The following is a 10,811-nucleotide window of genomic DNA, read 5'->3' as shown; positions in this document are numbered from 1 at the left end:
ACTTTCTCAGCATTACATTTCTATGAACACAAAACCAATAAATGTAGAATGGTCTTATTTTTGAGATGTTCTCATTAATTTCTCCTTAAATATGCTATAAGCTGCAAGAAGAGAAATAAGATCATTGATCGTGTGCTGTCTGCCTCTCGGGCTTGACCTCTCATGACCTTTGACCCCTAGATTAAGGTGTCTGTGTCATCCGGAGGAGACACAAGAAAGGCCGCTATAACACCATTATCCTCCATGTGAAGTGTGAAGTGTGATTTTGATCATTATCCACCGAAATGAACATGTACATTTGAGTCAGAAACAGAGATGACGAGGGAAGTAATATAAGAGTTCATTACTCTTCCACACACACATAATGTCATGTTTGATGAGAGCTGAGTTTCCTCCATCATGTGTAGGTGGATTTCTTGGCAGTTGAGATGGGGAAGTGTAAGGTGAAATTCTTGTGGGATGTGGGGTCAGGGGTCGGCCATGTCGAATATCCCGTTCTCATCATCAGCGATGGAAACTGGCATTGGATAGAGGCCTCACAGTAATTCAGAGTTCACTTACACTGTGTGTTTTGCTAAAAAAAACTATCATTTCCATATTATCTGTCAGATTTGATCACCCTTTGTCACCCTTACGCATCCTTAAAACAAGACAGATTTACTTAAGATAGGAAATTGTGTAAGATGTTTTGGTTTTATGGAAGGCAGATTCCACAGCAGAATAAAAAAGATTGTTATTACATTTTTCCTCCAAATTGCCAGTTTATATGTAAGTGATAAGGTATGAGAGGCCGTGCTGTATTCTGAATTATATATGCAATTCAGAAGTGTTCCTGTGGCTCAGTGGTAGAGCATTGTGTCAGCAGTGCAAAAGATTGTGGGTTTGAATACCAGGGAACACATGTTAGGGGAAAAGTATATATTCAGGAAATATAAAATATCTCTCAACTTACAATTCCAAAAAAATGTATGTTTCTGATTCCTCTCAGTTCGGTAGCCAGATGTGAATTTGCCTACATCAGATTTTCTTTACAAAACTAAAGTGTTGTTTCAGTTCACATGTTCCTCACATGACAGCAGTAAAGATAATCAGTGTTTGGATAGGAAACACTGATTACTATTCGCAGTGTACAGTACAATCTTTCTATTAATCATGACTGACAAGGAAAACAGCTGTTTATTAGTAATTATGTATTAGTATTGCTGATTACCAGTGACTCAAGTGTTGGTCTTATTCTCACGATGGTGGTGTCCAGTATCGGGCTGAACGGCAGTATCTCTGTCCATGCGCTCGAGGGTCCCAAAACTGGCATCTTACCGACCCTCAGAAGTGCCAAATCCCCCAAGAGTAACACCGTGCTGGATGTGGACCAGAATGTGAACCTGTTTCTCGGTGGCATGCTGTGAGAAAGAGACTGCTTCATCAGTCCACCGCACAACACGGCATTTTATTCACAAGTACTTCAATCTGGTTTTTAGTAAAATAATATATAAACATCTTTAAGGCAAAAGCATGCCTATTTATTCTAAGATTAAATTAAATTAATAGCTAATCACTACATTGAAATAAAAATGTAAAGCCTGTACAAATACTAGAAATCAGGAATCTAAATAATTGGGGATTTTATGTAAAAAAAAAATGTTTAAATAAAATAAAAACAGTGCACATTTCATTTATCTATTAACATTTACATAATATGTATATAGTTTTGTTCACTTGGCTGTTTCTTTATAAAAGTGCAGAAATTTGTCAAGTTTTTCGAAGGTGTCTTTTTTAATTATATGATGTCATTATGTTGATGTCTTGCCACCAGCCAATCGCTGCACTGCTGATCGTGGTTTAGAGTATTGATACATAATGCCTTTTAAACCAACTCATGAATACACAGTTATCTCAGATAACTCAATCCAGTCATAATAATCATCAACAACAGGTGCTTTCAAAGAACCAAAGTATCTTGCTTAGCCTCTGGAACTACAGAACTACAGATAGAGAGAACTGGACAGGTGAGTAAACACACATATACACAGACATTAAACTGAGCTCACAGCTGTGTGTGTGTGTGTGTGTGTGTGTGTGTGTGTGTGTAGTCACAGTTCAGTTTGACGGAGAGGGATACACGGCCATCAGCCGACTCACCCAATGGAACCCAAACATCTCCGCGGTCGTGTTCAAGTTTCGCACGTTCTCCACTGACGCTCTAATGATGTACTTTGCAATCAAAGATATGATAACAGCCCGCCTTCACTTAAAGGGGTCATCAGATGCCCATTCTCCTGATATGATTCTTAAGGGTCTAAATGAAAAGTCTATAACATACTTTGGTTATAATTTCTCAATGGTAGTGTAAAACAGCACCCTTTTACCCTGTCAAAAACAGCTCTGCTCACGGCGACATGTTTCGGTGCATGTCCCTTTAAATGCTAATGACTTCTGCTCAACCCGCCCCTCTCCTCCCTTGGGTCCATGTGATGTCACACAAGAAGCTGAGAACACCTTGATTTGAGAAAGGGAATATCATTTTTAAGGATAAAAAAAATCTGGTTGGATTTTGATCATTATAGTGTGGTTGTGTACAAACACTGCCAACACACATTTATGTTCAGACAAGATGTAAAAATGAATTTTGCATCCGATGACCCCGTTTAACCATATAAATGTATTTGCAGTATTTGCATGTGTTCTGCTGGTTATATCTGTCTGTCTGAGCAGAAGGACTTCATGAGTGCAGGGCTGAGCAATGGGAGGGTAAAAGTGTGTTATGATCTGACCTTAGATCATTCTTTGAAAGCTTTCAGAGCAGTAGTCCATGTGACGTGCAATGTATTTCAAATCTTCTAAAGTCATATGATGAGCGTGGCAAATAAACTTCACCGGTCTGGAAAATCAGTGTGTGGATATCTGTCTCTTTTACATTTGATAGCAAGCATCGCCGTAGTGAACACTGACACTGATGAACCGACGGGTCTCACCCTGAGGGAGGATGAGAGGATGTATTTTGGCGGTGTTGCTAAGACTAGAAACTACAGGTGTCCGTTTGCTCATTCTGATGTTATTAGATGAGTTCCTCCTGTGTTTAATCTTACGTCTGCTTTATGTAACAGTTGCTGAATGAGGTTTTTGTTTTCATGTTTCCTCAGGTCAGAGGTGGTTTTGAAGAGCTGCATGAAAGACATTGAAGTTTCCTGAATGCCGTACAATCTGCTGAGCAGCCCAGACTACACAGGACTGACCAAACGCTGCTCCAACACAGCATCTTCCTGCCTTTGTTCTTGTCTCTCTGTACTAAAGGCAACATTTGCTCAATTTAAATATTCCTCCACGAGCTATATGTACACACACACACACACACACACACACACACATATATATATATATATATATATATATATATATATATATATATATATATATATATACTGTATCTCTTAAAGGAAAATCAAAAGGGAATTAGCATTTCTGAGCCATCGGTTCCCTCTGAACTTTTCTTTGGGTTTTTTGAACCACAGTTACGAGTAAAAAAAATAGTTGGCACCGATATCCTTGTGGTTATGGCTCCCCTCTCTACCCAGTGCTCTCCTGTTATCATTTACTCACCCTTATGTTGCTGAGACCTAAACATTTTGTATTTATTGATAGATTTTTTTGAAAGTCAGTCCTAACAGGTTAATAAAATGAGCTGAAATTAAATGAGCTGTGAGTCTGAATTCACTTTTGAGCTGTGTAATTTCTGTTCTCAAAACCAAATACGAAGGTCTCAATTTACTCATTCACTGTTAATGGAAAAACACTAAAGAAAGATCCCTGGTCTGCTTATATCATCTTTAATAAATGTTTTTATTATTCTGACTTCTTCTTAGCACACGTGTTCAGTATAACAGTGTTATTCATCAGCTGCTCAGTAACATTTTTATGAATTTAAAAATAAAATAAGGAAAATAAGACAATAATAATGGTGCTAATAATTACAACAGCTCTATTAATGCATTTATTATAACACTCACACAATGTTTAAAATAAATAAAATATTATCTTCTGCTCAGCAAGGCTGCATTTATCTGTGCAGTAAAAAACTGCATAACTAATTCAAGAAGGGGGTCTCAAAAATGGCCAAAAAATATGTATTTTCGAGCTTGTAAATCTTAAGTTAAATTGTGTTTTGTTGGTATAGTGTCTGCTAGAATGTAAAAAAAAAAATGTTAATGTGTCAGGTTAATAATTTTAAATTGTTGTTTCGTAATTGGTTTGTCTGCACATTTTGGCTATTTTATTTATCCAATGGTGAAAAAATTTGCTAATATTTGGTTAGAAAATGCTTCAGCCAAGAATTTTCATTTTGGTGCATCCCTATCCTACAGTGTATCAACATTGATCACTCTGTTCAATTCTGATGTTTAATATCACTTTATAAGATCAAAAGTGATTTCTACATTAGAAAGTATTTGTCATTTAAATCTAGAGTTTAGCATTTTCCATCAGCTGAATAACACGACTGGTCTTTGAGTTCATAAAAATGTTTGGGTTCCAGTTTTCGGTTTCTCTCTTCACTTTTCAACTTATTATTATTATTATTATTATTATTATTATTATTATTATTATTATTATTGTTGTTGTTGTTGTTGTTGTTGTTGTTGTTCTTTGTTAAGTTTTAAGAATTTTTTGTGGAGTGGGTAAAACTAAAATAAGTTCACAGTGTTAAGAATGTTTGTAAACAATTTACTTACCGGTAAATATGTGACATGTACGTGGAAACAACTGTTTGTTTGCTTGTATGGTGAAAAAACTGGTTTTCTCTCTGTCTTCCCCAGGCCCGGGTACATGTTGCTGAAGCCTGTGGCGTTTGATGTGGGCTCACAGATCTCGCTCTCCTTCAGCACAGAGAGTGAAAACGGCATCATCCTGTTCGGCAGAGGAGGACTGACCTCTATGACTCAGGTCTGACCGTCCACATCCCACACCGATCACGCAGACAGACCGGAGAGGTGATCACACACACCTCACACACATCACACTCTCATTCAGTCATGAGATTACTGAAATGTGTTTAACGCTGATAAACTCTTTTACACAGATTGACATTTTAACTGCACAACAGTCCTGTACACAACAGTCCCATGGTCCCAGTACTCTTGTTTATCAGTAAACAACGGAGGAAAATTCTCTATAAATCAAATCCGGATTTGGGGGGAGGCTTTGAACAGTTTCATGCCGCCAGACTTATTGTTTTTACATTCCACTTAGAGTCGGGTTTATCAAAAATCACAGCAGTAGACCAGCAGGGACAAACAAACAGCATCAAAGAACATAGAAGACATGAGTGGAACTGTGTGTGGACTTTGTAAATGGAATGTGGTACTGATTATTCCACAAAGTTTTCTTTGTCGGTGAAGTGGAATAGATGGGAAATTCCAATATATTGTTGGATTACGAACACATTATTTTCAGTCTTACAAGATTCTCAATTTGGTGATGGTGGGCCCCCCATTTGTAGATTTATTTGTATTTTTTTATTTTATTTTTCACAGGAACAGAACCGACCATCAGTTAACCGTCAGACATCTGTTTGGATTTGTTGAATCATACCACTCATGTCTGATGTAGAAATATTGTATTTGTAGTAGATTTAAATTAGATTCGTCATCTGAATTATGTTTACCTGGCACTGACAATCTTTAAAAAAAAGATTTTTAATAACTCCTTTTTATAACTCCATGCCCCCTATTTTGGGAACTGCTGCTTTAGGAAATCAGGTGCTCAAACAGCACAGACAGTACATGCCAATAAATCATACTATCAGCGCTCTGTTTCACAATGAATGCACTACTCCGCAAAAAAAGTGAGATTAATCCCAGTTAATTCTTAATTAAATGAAATACACAAATCAAATCAAGTCACAACTATTTATATAGTGCTTTATATAGCCTAATACAGATTGTTTGAAAGCAGCCTCACAGTAATAAACATGAAAATACGAAAAGGCAATGCAATTTATATATATAAGTCACAATTAAAACCAACAGTCAGTTTACCAATGTGTATTGACCCTTCACAAAGAGCTTGACTGACAGGCGATCTGACCAATTATAACGCTAAATCTGCCATCTGCTGGACAGGAGAGTTGATTAACTTCGGTGGACTTAAACTTGGGTGTATTGATCTCTTTCTGTGGTTGAAATAAAATATGTTCATTAATGTTTATATTGTGCTTTAAGTAAATATGAAAAGTCGATCTGTAGACAAACCACTTGAGGCGCTACAGCGATCTGTCAAGACACATTAAAGAGTCATTAACCGGTTTTTATTTGAATTTCTTAAATAAAAAAATTGAAAGCTGAGACCTTGTTTCACACCAGAAGTAACCTGCTTTATCTTGTATGTTGTCAGTTTCCTCTTTGCTCCATGATTTTAACTGTGTTACTGCGTTACTGAAAAAAAAAAAAAACATCACTTGACTTCTTATATGACATATTTCCTGTATTTGTCCCATGTGTTCAAGTGAGGATGAAGACCACAAGTGTGTACAACTCGTCATTACCTGATGGGACACACTTTGATTTATGGGGCTTCTAATTAAGTGATGAAAAGAAGTTGCAAATGATGTGCAAAATAAATAAAGGCTACTCACCTTTGCACCAATAAAACTTGTAGCACTTTGTTTTACTACCAAATTATATGTAATATCTAATTATTATTAATATTTAACATACATTGGAAAGGTTTCCATGACCTCTAGCGAATTGTTGTTTACAAGTTCAGATTTTATGCATGATTTTAGCCCAGTTTTTGGCTCACCGACAGGTTTTGAGAAATCGCCGACAAATGCCTGAAATCACAGGCAAATCGGTGCTCATTCATGTGAGTGACAATCACGCAGTACGAATGAGCAAAGACACGATCTGAGAGACAAAATCATGCTGTGTGAAAAGTGTTCTGACTGAAAACTACATCGGTGATGACCGATAGCCAATAAGAGAGCAAGATACAGAGCAGCGGGGAGTTCAGGGAGGAGTTATAGACCACAATAACAGCAAGCATGTCTTTTCTTTTTCCTGTTTTCACTGCAAATCAGCGCACAGGCAATTCATATTGCAAGGTTCTTGCGGGCTACCATTTTTAATAATAATCCCAGTCTCACGTGAGAACTCTGGTCTTGCACGCGTGATATCGTATTGTTTCCTTGTCACATCTTGCGTGTGTTGGGTTGTGAAACGTAGTTTGCGTGCCAGACAGAGTTGTTGGCGATTCTTCCTATCGTAAAGTCATGCAGTGTGAAACTTTCTGTCGCCAATCCATCGTGCAGCATGAACACAGCAGTGACTGAATACTGGCCAATAAAGTCTTGCAGTGTTAAAAGAACAGTGACCCGACTACTTTGAAAATTGTGCACTGCGTTCTAGCATTTTTAAGATCTGGACAGTCATCATTAAATGCTGCACTTGGGTCATTTTGTTACTCGAGTCATCCCATGACATAACCATGTTTTTAAGTCTTAAGTTAATTAAAATGATACTCCTTTTATTTAATAAACCCAATTGGGAGCATATAGTGAAAACATAATGGGTCCCAGAATAGATCCTTGAAGAACCCCACACTTAAAAGAGACAAAATATGATGCAAATTCACCTGAAGCAAATGTAAATTAGAAGCAGTGCTCTGACCCCTACCAACTGTTCAAGCCATGCAATAAGAAGGATATGGCCTCTATAGTATGAAATGCTATTTATACCAGAATTCAGCATCCCCAGAGTCTACAGTTAACAAAACATCAAGAACCTTTAAAAAAGGCAGATTATGTGATGCTCTTTTTACCAGTGAAGTAAAAACTGATTTCTTATGCAAAAGAAAAGAAAAGAAAAAAGGGAAAATAAGGCAGCTAAATGAGAATAGCTTTCTCTAGTACTTTTGAAAGAAATTGACGTTTTGAAACAGGTCTATAGTTCAAATAAACAAAATAACCCTGTCAATGGTGTAAATTTCATCAGTTATGGCACAAATTTAATTTAAGCTGTAAAGCAGTTTTACACAAAACAGTAGTGCTTTTTTCAGATCAGTTTAGTTTAGTGTTGATTCAGTTCACTTGAATAACTGTATGAGTGTTGGTAAATCAGTGTCATTATTCAGCTCAATTCTGATAGTGTCAGTGCAATTAAAAAATATTAATTTAAGTCAAGTCACCTTTATTTATATACTGCTTTAAACAAAACAGATTGTGTCAAAGCAACTGAACAACATTAATTAGACAAACAGTGTGTCAATAATGCAAAATGACAGTTAAAGGCAGTTCATCATTGAATTCAGTGATGTCATCATCCAGCTCAGTTCAGTTTACATAAGAATAAAAAAATATTACTGAATATAAATTGTCTTTTAGACCCCACAAAACACAATGCTCCTGTAGGTATGACTGAGTGTTAGTAAGTGTTAACAGCATTGTGTAGTTTTGAGAAATACAGCTTTCTTCCAGCTGATTGCAAACATAGACACACAGGAGACTGTGTGAGATGGTTCAGTGCTATTCTCTTTGCCTGTCTGAGCGCTTAGGAAGGTGATTATGGGTAATAGTGGAAGTCCGGGGAGCCGCGGCCTTCAGTATGTGATCATAATGAATCCACGGGGTTACAGGGGTCTCATAGCCCATAAAAGAGATTTATTATCCAGGCAGGCTTATAATTGCCTCTGCCCTTCAGCAAACAAAAGTTGATCTTTTTTTTTTTTTTTTTTGCTACCAGGTGGACTAAAGACCAGGGGCATGGTGATCATTTTAATTAAAATATGACTTTCTACATCTTTGTCAGTAATGTCTTCATCATCCTTCTCTCTCGCCAGCTCAGGGGCAGCACATCAATTATGCAGCGTATCCGTAGTAAGCAGTCGCCTCTCTCACCACCCTGTGATGCTCTGTTTGTAAAAATAGATTTACAAGACACCGTTTTGATGGATCACGTCCAATTTGCGATAACCCTCCTGGGAGAGGGTGCCGGACTGCCACCTTTTGAAAATCATTATTGCTTGTAAATTAAGTGGGAGTCATTTTGCGGGAGTGCGGCTTCTTAGAGGCCAAGGGTTTTCTCCACCGCTCCTCATTCATTCCTCCAATTTACGGCAAGTCCAGGGTCACCTGCGCTGCGTGTGCAGCTCGGAGAGAGGATCCTGCTCTTGCATCACTTTCCTCAATTCCAGTGCGGCGTGGAGAGCATGAGTGTGTGCTCTCAGAGCTGTCTGTCTGATTAAAAGTCCTCAGCTCACTCCCACTGAATATATTACTGTGAGCCAATCTGAAACGCAGTACGTCTCAATGTACCATTCTTATCAAAAAAGACATCGTTTTTTAATCTTTAGACTACATTTTCATATATTATCAAGAAACGTGAAATGTTTATCTTAGCTTGCAAATCTCAACATTAAAATGCTATGGTGTTTTTGAGTGGTTGAGAGTGCTACACAGTTGCTACTCTGTTGCCAGGGCATTGTCATGTGGTTGCTAGGGTTTTGTGAGTGTTAGCATAGTCGGTTAACAAAAGAAAATTGTAAGAGTATTTCTAGGTGGTTGTTTATGTGTTCTGACTGGTTGCTAAGGTGTTTCTATATGGAATGTTTGTTTCAAGGTGTTCTGCACGTAAATTGAAGAATCGTTTTGAGGTGTCTGGAGCACAAACCAGATGCTTGATTCATTGCACATGGAATTTTATTAGTTTGACTTGTGGGCTTGTTTAGTGACTAGTAACAAAAGTGTTTAGTAATAGTCTAATCCTCATCCCATCTGTCTGTGTGTCTGCAGTCTTTCCTGTCTGTGCAGCTGTACAAGGGGGCTCTGGAGGTGCTGGTCTTCACGGGCAACAGGAATCCACACTGAGCTTTCAGAAATGTAGGTAAGGGAATACTGATGGGAGAGAGCACCCACCCTCTTCCCCTCTCATCATGTTTTCCATGCAGGCCTCTTTGAAACTAATGGAGCATGTGTGTCTGTAGATCTTTAACTGTGCAGGTGGAAGAAGACCCAACCTTCAAGCAGACATTTCCCAATGATCATCCTCTGAGCATCCATCGGCTCTACATTTGAGGCATCCCAATGGACATAGAAACTGGTGTACAGTGGCTTAACATGCCTTTTGAGGGCTGCGTCTGGAACCTTCTCAGCAGCATTGTGTATGTCCAATCTCATCCTCCACCCATCATGACCTCACATCTCTATTAAAAGTACATGTTTTTGGGGGGAGTTAAAGGTGCTGTTTGTAATTATTTGACTGTACTAAAGCATAAAAATACTATAATACATATTTAGGCATCATGCTAAGTTCACATACTTCTCTTAAAAACAATGCTACAACCAGTAGTTCTACTTAGAAATGTGTGTTCCATGTCAGAATGTCTGTTTTTGTTTTGGTCTATCTGACTCCGCCCACTGCCATTTCAACCAATAGTATTTTGACACCACAGGTTGCCGGTTGGTGGAAAACACAGCATATTGTAGCCATGGAAGCAAACAAATGAACTGGGTCAGAGATCACAAGATTCTACTTGATCTATAAAGCTTCGGCATCCATCAAAACATCTCTATGAACAGAGCCATTAAAACATGAGTAGATCAACTCATCAACTTACATTCAGTGCATTTACATGGACAACAAAATTCTGATTGTAACACGATTAAGACAATACTCTGATTAAGAATCTACTTCCATTGTCAGTGGCACTCATTCCCGTTCTGTGTCCTCAATCTGGCAACCTGACTCTGAGGAGGGGGCGGGAGAAACAATATTTTGAATTTGGACTGCAATACCCATTTCAGCTGCCAGCTGTCAATATTACAC

General features: G+C 38.0%; 1 pseudogene; it reads left to right on the top strand.

The window, feature by feature from the left end:
* The window catches only part of LOC127983549 (laminin subunit alpha-2-like), a 186,525-nt pseudogene that overhangs the window by 162,207 nt on the left and 13,507 nt on the right, over positions 1 to 10,811 (top strand).

The sequence above is a fragment of the Carassius gibelio genome, chromosome B20, assembly GCF_023724105.1.
Source record: "Carassius gibelio isolate Cgi1373 ecotype wild population from Czech Republic chromosome B20, carGib1.2-hapl.c, whole genome shotgun sequence".
NCBI classification, from domain to species: domain Eukaryota; kingdom Metazoa; phylum Chordata; class Actinopteri; order Cypriniformes; family Cyprinidae; genus Carassius; species Carassius gibelio.
Note: the sequence above shows the minus strand (reverse complement) of the source record. Positions and strands in the feature narration are given on the sequence as shown.